Genomic DNA, 15,464 nt, shown 5'->3' on the forward strand with positions numbered 1-15,464 from the left:
CAGCATCGGCAGTTCCTACTATCTCTCAATCCAGCCATATGTGCATATGGTGCTTGAAGCCCAGCATCCTCACAGGCAAGTGAGATTTTTACCAGTTGAACCAAGTTAACACAGTAGTTTAATTTAATTGTCAGAGTGGCTGTTAAACTTGAAGCCTCCACCTTCCATGAACCCTTGGTTCATTCCCATACCGTCCTTTCTGCTTCTTACCTTCAGATTTGGATTTTTCAGAGTGAAGAGGTTTGTTTTGACTTGGTCTTGAACACCTGAAGAAACTGCATTAAATTAAGCACATTTTAACGTGACATATACTTTACGCCACAGGGCCCCCATTCTGAACTTTATCAATGGTACTGTGCAATGACAGGGGGTCTTTCATCTTCAATATTATTCAAGGGCAGTGCATGTTAAAAGAAAAGCATTGCTGCTGGTTACAAAGTAAAACAGATGTAAGCTGCATTTCTCATGGCAACTTATTCGTTTTTCAGACTCAGACATTTCTGGCTAAGCCAGCAATTTTAGCCCATCAATAGTTGCCCTTCTGAAGGCAGCAATATGTCACTTCCTAACAACATTCCATGTTGCAATGGTGCCCCCACAATTCTGTTTAGGCAGAAGCTGTTGGCTTTATTCTCCTTAGAGCAGAGACACTAAGAAGAGATTTGATAGAGGTGGTTAAAATTACAGGGAGTTTAGACAGGATGAATAAAGCAAAGAACCATTTCTAATGGTGACAGGTTCTCTGAGAAGAGAACACAGATATAGGGTATTTTGCAAAAGGACTAGAAACAGTGTCTAGCAATTGGAAACAGAGCCAGGTGGATCTCATTGTCTATGCAATCTTGATTGGGATTGTTAACCTGGGCCAATCAGGGAGCCCTGGCTGGTAGATATCAACAGGAAATTCATAAGGTCTCCTCAGTATAGGGACTGGCTTTGAGCTGGCTGGTCAGAGCTAATCTACTGTGCACATTAGCAGTAGAGGGATGGGTCTGGTTGGGATGCTCTTTGGAGGATTGGTGTGAGCTTGTTGGGCTGAATGGCCTGTTTCCACACTGTAGGGATTCTATGGATTCACATGTAAATAACGGGTGACTTGGTGATGGGAAACCAGCCTCTATGCAGTTATTTCACAGTGTGAGGAACAATCTTTCATGTAATAGATGATTCAGATTTGGAATGTACCATCACAGGATCACAGAATTGTTTCAGTACAAAAAGGGACCATTTGGCTTATCATGTCTGTATAGGCTCTCTGGGCAATTTAACTTACTGTCAATTCCTTGCCTTTGACCCATAACACTGCACATTGGTTTTATTTAAATAACCATCAACTGCCCAGTTGAACGCCTCAATTGAACCTGCCTCCATTACACTTCCAGACAGTGTATTTTAGACTCTGACTGTTCGCGTGTGAAAGGGCTTTCTCACATAACACATTTGCTTCTTTTTCAAAACACTTCACAATCCCTGAAAGGGTGGTGGATGCTGATTGACTAGCAGCTTTCAAAAGAAAAACGGGTAACTTTTTGAAGGCGATAAAGTGATAGGGATCTGGACAACAAAAAAATGGATTCAAGATGGTAGCAGAGTAAGCGCTTCAGCCAGAGCTCATCCACTCTGAATGTTGTCTTCCTTTTTTCTCTTCTTTTTTCTCTCCCTTTGTGTTTCTTTTCTTCTTTCTACTCCTAGCCGCAGCATGGACCCTATGAGGCACCCTCCTGGCACTTCATGGTGGCCTCTCAGCCTGACACGGGAGTCTTTTGGTGACCCAGGATGGTGTCTTTGTGTCCCACAGCGGTCTCTCAGTGCTGAGTGGGAGACTTTCGGTGATCCAGGATGGTGTCTTTGTGTCCCGAGGCAGTCTCTCAATGCGAAGTCCGAGGCGGCCATTGGTAAGAGTGGGGCCCAGTGCGTACCCAGTGATCGGGGGCTGCGAGTAGGCCCTGCCTGGTCATGTTCCAGAGGCAGCAGGAGGAGATCAGGATTCAGCAGCAATAGCGATGGCATCGCGGTCTGACGCAGGAAGAGTGAGCATTGAAGAAGGTCCCTTGGTATCTGCAGTGATGTTGAAAACAGGCAACAGAGATCTCCCAGAGAACAAAATAACTAGAGAGGACTCGTCAAAAACTTTTAACTTTATTCCTTTATTTTTCTAGTTTATATTAGGAAGAACTTTGTTAACTATTGCCTTATTTTTCTACTTATTCTATGAAGGACTGAAATGCACAACATTTTAACTTTGAGATAGTAAGAACTGCCGATGCTGGAGTCTGAGACAACAAGGTGTAGAGCTGGATGAACACAGCAGGCCAGGGAGCATCAGAGGAGCAGGAAAGCTGACGTTTCAGGTCTGGACCCTTCTTCAGAAATGGGGGCGGGGAAGGGGACTCTGAAATAAATAAAGAGAGGGAGAGGCAATGATGGAAGGTGGATAAGGGAGCAGATAGGTGGAGAGAAGACGGACAGGTCAAGGAGGTGGGGATGGAGCCAGTACAGGTGAGTGTATGTAGGGAGTTGGGATGGGGGTTGGTCAGTTTTAACTTTGTTTCTTTTCCTCCTTAGTATCTGAGTTTCTTGTCCCTAGTTATCTTTGTACCTAAGATGGCACCATGTATAGCGACATTAGACACTTTTCACTGTACTCCTGTAGTTGAGTACATGTGACAATAAAATCTAAATCTAAATCTAATCTAAAATTCCAAAAGGAAGAGTAGCTAAATTGCTTTCCAAAAGAGCTGGCGTTGACTATGTGGGCTGAATGGCCTCCTTCTATGCTGTACTATCCCATAAATCCATGATTTTAAGCCAATGGTGATGAAGAAATAATTAATTCTGTCCTAGTCATGATGGTGTACGACTTGTTTGCATACAATTGCAGCCCTTGTTTTAGAGGTCAATTATTCTGCATTTGATTATGGTAGAGATAGTAAGAACTCCCGATGCTGGAGTCAGAGACAACACAGTGTGAGCTGGAGGAACACAGCAGGCCAGGCAGCATCAGGGGAGCAGGAAAGTTGACGTTTCAGGTCGGACCCTTCTTCAGAAAAAAAATGGTAGCCTGTTTATTAATGACACTTACTGTGCTTGATTGGTTCAGCCTAGTGTGGACTCAGCAAATAAAGTTAGCAGAGATGCAAAAAGAGATGGAATCCTGAGATGGAGAATGAAGTAATCATTTAAATGCAGTGTAAATAAAACCTGTTTACAAACATAGAAACTAGTGTCATCTCTGCATTGCCCTAACAAATAGGATATACAACACATCCTTCCTGGGGGTGGCAGTCAGAGATGACAGAGGTGTTTCTGAAGCAGTTCTGATGAGTTGCTCCGGTGCATGGTGTAGATAGTGCAGAAACAGCATGCTACAGTGGAGAGGTTGATATTGAAGTGAATAGTTGAGGTGTTACCAGTCCCGATGGGTACCGGCAGCCCACTGAGTTTCATTGTAGTTCAACTTCTCACCCACTGAGGGGCTGCAGTAACAGATGGGCCAGAAAGAAAGCCAAACTGCCCATCATGCCTGTGCCAACAACAGGACAATCCTTTGACATTCAAACACTAGTGTAAATCTACATTCTGTTCTGTGACACGCCAACTTAAAGAGTTTACCTCAGTTCAGGGATGGCTAGTATACTTCTTAGCTCATAAAACAGTGAGATTTAATAATGCTTAAGGAACCATCTGTGTTGGGCCCTATCTGTGCATCAATGTGAGCTATTTGTGATATAATTGAGAAGCACCTTTAACACACTTCTTTTTAGTTTCCTGCACAAATGCTAATTCAAAATGAATTTTAAAATAGCACAAATGCTAAAGTTCTGGATGTTTTTCATTCATGCGTGGAATGAAGGCTAGGCAGCATTTATTGCCCAGCCCTAATTGCCCAGAGGGCAGTTGAGAGCCAATCACATTGCTGTGGGTCTGGAGTCACGTGTAGGCCAGACCAGGTGAGGATAGCAGTTTCCTTCCCTAAAGGGGAACATTTGATATTTTTGTGTCACTGATTAACGTCATTTTAACCAATAAGTACAGCATTCATTTCATGGCTGTTTCGGTCTGACCGAATGTGGATGTGGTAAACTAGAGAAGCACAATAACCAATGTTAAAGGGGAATAGTGATTGGTTTAAGGTGCTGAACCATCCAGACAAAAGTCTGCAGGATATTTGCAAACACTGATTTTTACTGTCAACCAAGTCTCTGTGGTAAATTCTTGCCTCTGTATCACAAGGCATTCACAATTTAAGTCCCACTCAAGAGCCTGAGTACAAATTTCAAAACTGACACTCCACAGCTATACTGAGGGAGTGTGGTACATTGGGGGTGACATCTTTTAGATGAGATGTTAAAGTCTCACCTACCTGCACATGTGCATATAAAAAAAGGTCCATTGCAATGCTGTGGAGAAGGGGAAGAGACATTTATCCCTCAATTACCATTTTTAAAAATGGATTATCTATGCAAATTGGCTGCTGCATTGCCTATGTTATAGCATGATTGCATTTCAAACCACTTCATTGGCTGTGCAGTACATTGAGACACCCAGTACTTATGAAAAGTGCTATATAAATGCAAGTTTTTCTTTTTGTTTTGCATTTGACCCAGTGACAGTTTCAGATCAGTTAAGAGTCGCAGGTGGACAGGATAGTGAAGAAGGCATTTGGTACACTGGCCTTCATTGGTCAGTGCATTGAGTATGGGAGTTGGGAGGTCATGTTGAGGCTGTACAGGACACTGGTGAGGCATCTATTGAAATACTGCATGCAATTCTAATCTCCCTGCTATAGGCAGAATGTTGTGAAACTTGAAAGGGCTCAAAAAAGAGTTCCAAGGATGTTGCTGGGGCTGGAGCATTTGAGCTACAGGGAGAGGCTGAGCAGGCTAGGGCTATTTTCCTGGAGCAACGGAGGCTGAGGGATGATCTTATAGAAGTGTATAAAATCATTAGGGGCATAGATAGGGTGAATAGGCAAGGTTTTTTCTCTAGGGTAGCAGACTCCAAAACTAGAGGGCATAGGTTTACGGTGAGAGGGGAAAGATTTAAAAGGGACCTAAGTGGCAACTTTCTTATGCAGAGAGTGGTGGGTGTATGGAATGAGCTGCCAGAGGAAGTGATAGAGGCTGGTACTATTACAACATTTAAAAAGGCATCTGGATGGCATATGAATAGGAAAGGTTTAGAGGGATATGGGCCAAATAGTGGCAAATGGGGCTAGATTAATTTAGGTTAATCTGGTCGGCATGGACAAGTTTGACAAAGGGTCTGTTTCCGTGCTGTACAGCTCTATGACTCTATGGCTCTATGCTCCCTGAATAGATTATGCAAGTGAGGCCATTTAGCATCAAAATAGCATCAAATGTGAAGGTCATTCACCTCATTGTCTCTGGGCTGGCTCTTCAAACTCTCAAATTAGTCCCATTACCTTGGTCTTTCACCATTGCCCTGCACGTCCTACTTTTTTTTAAGGCCATATCAGTTTAATTTTGAAAGTTACTGTGATATCTGCTTTCATAACAACACCACATCCCAGTGTATAACACCACACTGCTTTAAAATTTAAATTCACCTTCCCCTCCCAACCGCACATTTAAATCTGCATTCTCTGGTTGCTGATCTCCTGCTAGTCAAAACACTTTACTTTCTATTTATTCAATTACAATCCATGGTAGCTTTCAAACACCTTCTTCCATGGTGTTTTTATTTTGTTTAATGTTGCTCTATTTGACATTGTTCAGACCCCACGTGTAACACCCAACAAGACAACTGGCAACAAATGTTGTGATGCCCACATTCTGTGAGTGAATACATTTTTGTAAGTAAGATGTTATTTGCTTTTGCAGTTGTTACTAGATGCCTCAAGTACTGTTATGAAATATTCATCTGCAATATTTATTACTGTACATCTGGATCTGCACAGCTTCACTTCTTTATTTTCTCTCCAGGTCCCTTGAGTTCTAATTGTAGCACTTAATCAGCATTCGCTCTTTGCGAACAGGGTACACTGTGAAGGGGCGACATTTATTATAATTGTCTTGTTAATTGCTGCTGACAATAGATCAGACCCTGTGTCAAACAAAGCCAAGCAGCTGGATGTTTTTATTCTTAACTGGGAAAACGCATAATTAACATTTTTTTAAAAAAAGAAAGCATCTGCATTTGTGAGTTTTTTTTAAAAAAAGTCACTGTGGCAGATGAATGCAAGGTCAGTGCTTTTCCCAGCATGAGTCTCCAACAAGCACGGAAGTGGAAACTCATTCGAGAACTTCTCAGATGAAGTCTTTAATCGTAAGCTTTGTAGCTTCTGCGAATGTGTCACAACACTGTACAGTTAACGGTTCGAAAATTACACATCTAGGACTGAACACCCATCATTTTAATTTCTCATGCTAACCGAGTCCCATATATCTTTATAAAAACCGAAAGAACTGCAGATGCTGTATATCAGAAACAAAAACAGAAATTGCCAGAAAAGCTCAGCAGTTTTGGCAGCATCTGTGGAGAGAAATCAGAGTTCACATTTCAGGTCTAGTGACCCTTCTGCAGAACACAAATGCTGCCAGACCTCCTGAGCTTTTCCAGCAATTTCTATTTTTGTTTCCCATATAGCTTTTAGTTTTCATACAGGAAGAAAGAAGTCAGAATTCACATGATGCCAGGTTCTGGTCCAACAGGTTTATTTAAAACCACAAGATTTCGGAGCGCTGCTCCTTCACCTGATTTTGTGATTTTTTATAAACCTGTTGGACTATAACCTGGTGTGACTTCTGACTTTGTCCATCCCAGTCCAACACCAGCACGTACTTAGCACCTTTTATCACCACAGGACTTCCCCAATTATTCCAAAGTCAACAAAATCTTTTGAAGACATTGTTGGAATGTTGGAAAAGTGGCAGCCAACTTGCCCACAGCGTGGGCACACAAACAGCAATGAAGTAAATAACCAGATTGTGGTTTTTAGATGGTGGTTGGGGAAATAACATGAGCCAGGGTGCCCACTCCACCTATGTCACAGGGACTCTTAAGTTTGCTTGACAGGTTAGATGACCACCTCCCCCCCCCACCCCACCGCCAACACCCCGTTTAATGTCTCGTCATATCGAGTCATACAACACAGAGACAGACCCTTCGGTCCAACCAGTCCATGCTGACAGTAATCCCAAACTAAACTAGACCCACCTGCCTGCTCCTGGCCCATGTCTCTCCAAACCTTTCTGCATATGTACTTATCCAAATGTCTTTTAAACATTATAACTGTATTCGCTTTCACCATTTCCTCTGGAAATTCGTTCCTTTAATGAGCCACCCTCTGTGTAAAAAATTTGCCCCTCATATCTTTTTTAAATCTCTCTCCTCTCCCCTGAAAAATGTACCCCCTATTCTTGAAATCCCCCATCCTAGGAAAAAGACACCTACCATTAATTCTATCCATACCCCTAATTATTTTATAAACTTCTATAAGGTCGTCTCTCAACCTCCTACGTTCCAGTGAAAACACGTTCCAGCCTATCCAGCCTTTCTTTCGATAGCATCGTTTTGAATCAATCACACTGGACTCAAAATGTTAACTGTTTCTGTCTCCCACTGATGCTGCCAGACCTGCTGATTTCCTCCAGCATTCTTCTGAGTTTCTTTCAGATTTCCAACATCTGCAGTATTTTGCTTTTATTGCAGTGGAACACCAAGTCTCGTCAGCAATGGTGTTGCTACAACAATGACATCTTCTTAAATAAAAAGCTAAAATGGAAACCAGAAAATCGTGAGTTTTTTTGTTTTCACCCACACGTGTTTAATATTATGGAAATATTCATTACTAATGTGCCCATGCATATTTTATAAACAAGCGAACATTATGGCCATTCTTTTACTCTCAACCTTTGCTGCTTTTAGATGAATACACTCCAGCTGTTATTCTGATGGCTCACTGCTTGGCACCAACCCGCTCCAATGAAACAGCAAATCAGAATTTGATTTTATTATTGTGTTTGTTGAAGGAGGAACGTGGACTACTGCTCAAGGAAGACTTCTTTAGATTGTGCGATGCAGCTTGAACACATCAAAAAATAACCAGCCATAGTCTTGTTAAACATCTCATGAAATGGTAACTCTGACCCCACAACGCTCCCTGAGTGCCAACTGTCAGACTGGATTTTTTTCTTCACTAAGTTGCAGATTGTGGATGTCACCAGTGAGGCCAGCATTTATTACCCATCCCCTTTCATCATTGAGAAGGCAGTGATGAGCTGTCTTCATAATGTGAATGCATTCATTGTGGTATGAGGGAAGGATTTCCAGGATTTTGACGTAGCGACAGTGGAGTGATGCAATTAGAGATTGCTGGCCAATGAAACCTTTCATCCTGTGAATGAATAAAAAAAACACTTTCATGCATCCCTCACCCAATCACCCATCTCCCCATTCATCAAGACTCTTCCAACTCCCATCTCCTAATGGTTACAATTGTATGTTCAATCTCCAAATTGCATTGACATTAACTTTCCATTTGGCACAACCCTTCAGCAGCTTCTATTTTCTCAAACACAACCTCAAATTCTGGCAAATGGGACTAGGTGAGATTGGGATGTCTGGTAGGCATGCATAGGTTGGACCAAAGGGTCTGATTCCATGCTATGACTCTCCAATGTTCAATGCCCTTATTCACACCAACACCTTTCCTCTCTCTTACCCTTGCCCAGTCCCCTGCTTGAAGTACAAAGCTGTTATGGCCATGTATCACTTAGAAAGGAAAGAAGAGGACGTGGGACTACTTTTCATTTTCTGAAGGCTTGCATTGTATATTGTCGCCCAAGCTTTCATATGAAAATGTGTCCTTTTGATGTTGTGCCTTTTACGATCATTGCCCTCGAGGTGTAAATTAGTTAGAAAAGCAATGGGCCTACAGGGAAATCTGGCAGGATTGTAATACAGGAGTCCTGGCCCAGGCTGCCTGATTTCCAATAGAAACATCACCCATCCCAAATGTGACCCATAATGCAGAAGATAGAAATACCAAAAGAGGAAACTCCCACTGAAGGAATTCTTCCATCCATCCATTTGAATATTAGATCTCAGGGTGAATTTCATGGGATAGATCAATTAAGTAGAAGAAGTCCATATAACTTAAGTTGTCCATGTATAGAGCCAAGTCTTTTCCACGTCCAACAACAATCAACTCCCTTATAAAGGAGGCAAGTTGGACAGCGAAAAAAACTGTGCATTGGTCATCCAAACATGACTTTACTTATCACATGGTGCAACTCCACCTCACAATCTTCCCCAACCTCACAATCTTACACTAACAGCTGTCTACAATGCATTCATGTGGATACCATCATTTTCCTGCGAATCAGCTGACTAGTGTGATTGATGCTGGATACACAAGTAGGGTCAGCAATGAAAACTATTAGGAAATATCCTATCATATATCCATTAATGGGTTGGGACGAAGGGATTCTGATCCCAGGTAACGAAATCTCCCACCACTGTCTAAAAAAAGTGTGAAAATTACATTTCTTTATCTTCAAAAATGCTCTTTCTGGATTCTTAACAAGAAAATTACATTGGATGAATTAAGAGGTTGCCCGATTTGAGGAGTTCTACTAAATAAAAAGGAAGTGTGTGAAAAAAAACATACATTATAGTCAATCTGCAGAAATCTACCTTGAATCTTTTGCGGTGATTGTTCAAATTCTGTCTTCTGTCAATACATGTTTTAAATATAACTTTCACTCTGTATCATCCCGTGAATGAATGAGAAAAAAAGGGCAGGAACAGTTGCAGACTTGGTGTCTATGGGGAGATTAATTCATGACACTCTGAGTTGGTAGACCCATTAGTGAAGAGGGATTGTGTTAAACACCGTGGTCTGGTTCAGAACACAAGGAAAAGTTGAAAAAGCCTACATTGACTTTTTATTTTGATAATGCCTGGCCTCAGAATTAATCACGATGGACGTTCATAACAAAAATTAACTGTATTACCTAAAAATGAGAATTTCTTTCATAGGGAGATTATACGTGCACAAGAAATCTTTCTTCCATTCCTCAAGGTGTTTCAGTTTGCAAAACTTGAAGCAATTTTAGATAAGTAGGGTTTAAGACACTTGACAGTTCATTAGTCCAATTCAGGATGATAGGTTAACTGTGAAATGGTCCTTTCATCAAGTAAATGGCACAGAAAATTATTGAAGTGAAATCAGTTGGATAAAATAAAACAGAAGGTTTTGGCATCCATTTAAAACTACACCAGATCCAATTCTGTAATTTTTTTTAAACTCCTTGAAGCTTAACACATTCCAAGCAAATGACATGAAAGTACTTGTCTGTTTGTTTACTGTAAAAGGGTCCAGACCCAAAACGTCAGCTTTCCTGCTCCTCTGATGCTGCCTGGCCTGCTGTGTTCATCCAGCTCTGCACCATGTTATCTCAGACTCCAGCATCGGTAGTTCCTACTATCTCAAAGCACTTGTCTGATGTTTTTATAAATAAATATCTCCAGCTTTTATTGTTCAAAAATAATTATACTGACAAGGGAAAAGAATACAACCAATCCAAATTTGAATCTAACCCCAATCAACAGGGACAGGCAAAAGCCCAATTCTTACCCAGCCAGATACTAGACTTGTACAAAACCAATGGAGCATAACGCTGAGCAGAGAATGAATGGCCGCCCAAGTCAAATGTTACCACTGGAGAAGGTTAGGTTAAAATCACCAGCAATGTTCTAGCTTTGTACATTTAGTTTTAGTTTCAGTTTTAGTTATATCAATGTAATATTAATGTATCCCGTATTTTACCAAGATGATCAGAGGATTAGATAGGGTGGACAGTGGGAGCCTTTTTCCTCGGATGGTGATGGCTAGCACGAGGGGACATAGCTTTAAATTGAGGGGTGATAGATATAGGACAGATGTCAGAGGTAGGTTCTTTATTCAGAGAGTAGTAAGGGCGTGGAATGCCCTGCCTGCAAAAATAGTAGACTCGCCAACTTTAAGGGCATTTAAATGGTCATTGGATAAACATATGGATGATAATGGAATAGTTTAGGTTAGATGGGCTTCAGATTGGTTTCACAGGTCGGTGCAACATCGAGGGCCGAAGGGCCTGCACTGCACAGTAATGTTCTATGTTCTATGTTCTATGTTCTATACAATCTATTCAGTAATCTATTCTGTAATCCAAGATGGCGCCAGATGGCAACATTATCCACTTTTCACTATATCGAGGTACAAGCGACAACATTAAATAAATCGAAATCTAACATTGCCATTGTTCAATCATAACCTTGCCTGTGTAACAACAGTCACTGCTTCTCAGAGTAATTGTGTGTGACATGCTTAGAAATGCTTATGAAGGACAAGGTCAGGCATTACATAAATAGATGTCTTTCCTGTCTTAATTGCTTCATCACTCTGTGCTAACAGCAAACTACAATTGAAATGCAGAAAAAATAGATGTTGCAGCAAGAATAAAATACCTGGGCGGCAGTTTCTGGGAGTGAATCGTGTTCAGAGTGACAAATATGTGGTCAGACATCCTGCTGTTGATCAATTTATACCACTGGCTGTTAAACCATTTGGCAAGTTTATTTGGTCTGAGTAGGCTCAAGTTGTTGGGTTAAAAAAATGATTCAGCAATATCAAACACAGCAAGGTCTGTTTCAATGTCAACTGAGGAGGTGATGGCCTGGTGGTATTACCACTGGACTGGTAGCTAATGTTCTGGGTACGAATCCTGCTATAGTGGAATTTGAATTCAAAAAAATTATGGAAATAAGAGTCCTATGATGACCATGAATCCATTTTGATTGTCGGGGAAAAAGGCCATTTGGTCCACTAATGCCCTTTAGGGAAGAAATCTGTCATCCTTACCTGGTCTGGCCTACATGTGACTCCAGAACCAAGGCAATGTGTTTGATTCTTAACTACCCTCTGGGCAATCAATGCTCTCATCTGGTGAATGAATAAAAAAACACTGATTAAAGTAGAAAATATATACAAGCTTACAAAGATACAATTCAGTAAATGTGCTGTTCTATGACTTAAGCTTGGTTAGGTGGCATCTCGTGGGACTGAGTACATTGCAAATACAAAAGACCGGGGGATTTAAAAGTGTTTGAAAGGACGACAAACTGAGCTAGCCACGTAGATGCAACCTTTATGCACCCTCTCAGTTGGGTGGAAGCTGTAACTTGCTTAGATTTACCTGTCCTTGCTTTAAGCCGAAATAGCTCAGTTGGGAGAGCGTTAAGACTGAAGATCTAAAGGTCCCTGGTTCAATCCCGGGTTTTGGCAAAATGAGTGCTCATGGATCAGGTCAGCCTTTGTTTATGGGACGGCATGGTGGCTCAGTGGTTAGCACTGCTGCCTCACAGCGCCAGGGACCCAGGTTTGATTCCACCCTCGGGCAACTGTCTGTGTGGAGTTTGCACATTCTCCCCGTGTCTGCATGGGTTTCCTCCCACAGTCCAAAGATGTGCAGGCAGGCTGGGTGGATTGGCCATGTGAAATTGCCCATAGTGTTCAGGGATGTGTAGATTAGGGCTTGGGTCTGGGTGGGATCCTCTGATCAGTGTGGACTTGTTGGGCTGAAGGGCCTGTTTCCACACTGTAGGGATTCTTAAAAAAAAGTGAACATCTGAGTAATGTTGTGGTAACGATGTCCAGTTAGTGCAAACGGAAGGAATTCTATCTGAATATCTAAACATATTCTGTGAATTAGTGGTCATCAGTGCCAGAGGAATTGAGGATGTTTCACTCAGTAAATGCACTTACACGTCACACAGGTTAGAGTAAAGCTACCTTTAGGATTAGTCTAAACAGCTTCTAACTTTGCCAACTATTTTCCACAATGTTGGTCTAAGAGCAGTTTTGAGCAATGGACTATTCCTTGCAGCATCATCTTATCATGCCAGAATGAAAGAATATTGGGTGCTTCAATGGAATATTGTATTGGAGGGTACATTGTTTTGTTTAGATTGGATGCTAAATCGAAGCTTTCGGAGCCTGTTCAGTTTGGCATAAAAGGTTTCATGATATAATTTGAAGGAAAAACAGGCGAGCTCTCCCAGTAATATGGTTAACATTTATTAACCAAATTAACAGCACCAAAACAGACGAGCTAATCATTTATCCCATTCCTGCTTGTGGGATCTTGTCGACTACAAACTAGCTGCTGCCAAGTTTATGCTCACAACAGCAAAGATTTGACTACAAGTGGGGCGACTTTGTGTGAAACATGTTTGTAGGGACTATCTGGGGAAATGCAAGAAATTATATAAAAGCAAATACTTCCTTTGTTCTCAATAAATACTTTCAGTTCACCTTTCAGTTCCAAAGAAGAGACATATTGGACTTGAGATATTAACTCAGTTTCTCTTTCCACAGATGTTGCCAGACCTGCTGAGTTTCTCCAGCACTTTCTATTTTCATTTCAAATCTTGAGCATCTGCAAAATTTTGCTTTTATTTGATTGCTTACTATTCATTGGCAGTAAACAATTGCTTCACATTTTCTTGAAGTTGCTTTAAAAGCACAAGATCCCAGTATGACACTAAGGATTAGCTGTTTTGTTGAGATTCCCGTCTCCACTACATTAATGAAGGCAATAATCTGCTCCAAACAAACAGGGTAATACTTGTGCAAAATTTCATAGGGACAGATTAATCATTGGCCCACTGGGGACTTTAATTCAAGGTCCAAGTAAAGGACAAAATGTTTGAAAATTTTGTGACTAGAAGAGCATCCATTGTAGTTGTGGATAGTTAGTCTCAGTGAAAACCATAGGCATCATTCCTTTGAGCAACTTTCGAAATTTATTTTTTCTGTGCTTTTGCCACAAGATTCATCATTACAAATATTTGCTGCTTTTGAGTGACTAGATTTTTTTTTAAAAAATACGGCACGACACATAGATTTTGATGTGCACCTTAGCAAGGACTTTCAGTATCCAGATGATAAAACACCAGTATGACACAGAGTATAATACTTCACTTTTTTCAGGGTCACAGCTCCAAGACTTTTCTCTTTTATTTATTCCCTCCATTAGTCCTGAGCCATACTGTAGTTGAGTTTGGATTTATAATTCTTCCACTGTATTATTACTGTTGTTTCTGCAGCAAGGTTGCTGAATTGTAGCAATTAATTCATTTGCTGTCACAGAAGACTCTCAAATGCAGTCCTCCCGCATAAGGAAGGTAAGCCATTTAAAACAAAACCTTGCCCATCTGGTATCTTAACTGCCCTATTATATTGTCCAACTAAATCCTGAATGCCTTTTTTTTCCAGTCTTCATGAATATTCCAAATGCCCCTTAGGTCCCTTTCAAATCTTTCCCCTCTCATCTTAAATCTATGCCCTCTTGTTTTGGACTTTGCTACCGTGAGGAAAAGACCTTGACTATTCACCCTATCTATGCCCCTCATGATTTTATAAACCTCTATAAGATCACCCCTCCGCCTCCAACGCTCCAGGGAAGATAGCGCCAGCCTATTCAGCTTCTTCCTGGAGGTCAAACACTCCAACCCTGGCATCATTCTGGTAAATCTTTTCTGAACCCTTTCAAGTTTAACAACATCTTTCCTATAGCAGGGAGACCAGAATTGCACACAATATTCCAAAAGTGGCCTACCAATGTCCTGTACAGCCACAACATGACCTCCCAACTCCTATTCTCAATGCACTGTCCAATAAAGACAAGCATGCCAAATGCCTCCTTCACCGTCCTGTCTACCTGCAACTCCACTGGAACGAACTGCCAGAGGAGGTGGTGGAGGCAGGTACAATTACAACATGTAAAAGGCATCTGGATGGGTATATGAATAAGAAGGGTTTAGGGAGATATGGGCCAAATGCTGGCAAATGGGACTAGCTTAATTTAGGATATCTGGTCAACATGGATGAGTTGGACCGAAGAGTCTGTTCCTGTGCTGTACATCTCTATGACTATGATTATATTTAGCACTGTACAAATGATGGATTCTTCCAAGTACACAACTAAATTCACTGTCATTTATTTTAATTTCTATCATATGGTCTTAACTTACTACTTAAATGTAATATTTTGATTCATTATTATCTATAATATTTGACACTGTTTGTGCCTCAATGGGATTCCTCATGAACTATTTTATTCCAGCATCATGAAACCTGAGTATGTCCAATCTTTCCCTATAGATCTTCCTCTTAGATGAAAATGTTGGACTGCTTTCCTATCCTTTCCTTTTCCTTATGTTAAACAGAGACATTGATTGTAATGAGTTCATGCCACACAGTTCAATGTAAAAACCCTGTCAAATCATACAATACAATTCCACTTAATTATTTGTTTCTTTATTATTCAGTTTATGGTTTACAACAAGAGTTTATGTGCCATGATTTAGAACTCCAGCCTAACTACAGTATACTGTTGTTTGGTCAAAACACTTATCCAGTTCTACCTTTGACACCAAGGTGCAGAGCTGGATGA

At 41.0% G+C, this 15,464-nt stretch overlaps 1 protein-coding gene and 1 non-coding gene across 2 annotated transcripts in view; one reads left to right on the forward strand and one right to left on the reverse strand.

Annotated features, from left to right (window-relative positions):
• Nucleotides 1–15,464, reverse strand: part of LOC109915952 (polyribonucleotide nucleotidyltransferase-like) — a 40,265-nt gene that overhangs the window by 2,468 nt on the left and 22,333 nt on the right. The gene's annotated exons all lie outside the window — the stretch shown is intronic.
• Nucleotides 12,219–12,292, forward strand: trnaf-gaa. Its single transcript has one exon. It is a non-coding gene; the product is annotated as a tRNA-Phe (tRNA).

The sequence above is a fragment of the Rhincodon typus genome, chromosome 16 (genome assembly GCF_021869965.1).
Source record: "Rhincodon typus isolate 14 chromosome 16, sRhiTyp1.1, whole genome shotgun sequence".
NCBI classification, from domain to species: Eukaryota; Metazoa; Chordata; class Chondrichthyes; order Orectolobiformes; family Rhincodontidae; genus Rhincodon; species Rhincodon typus.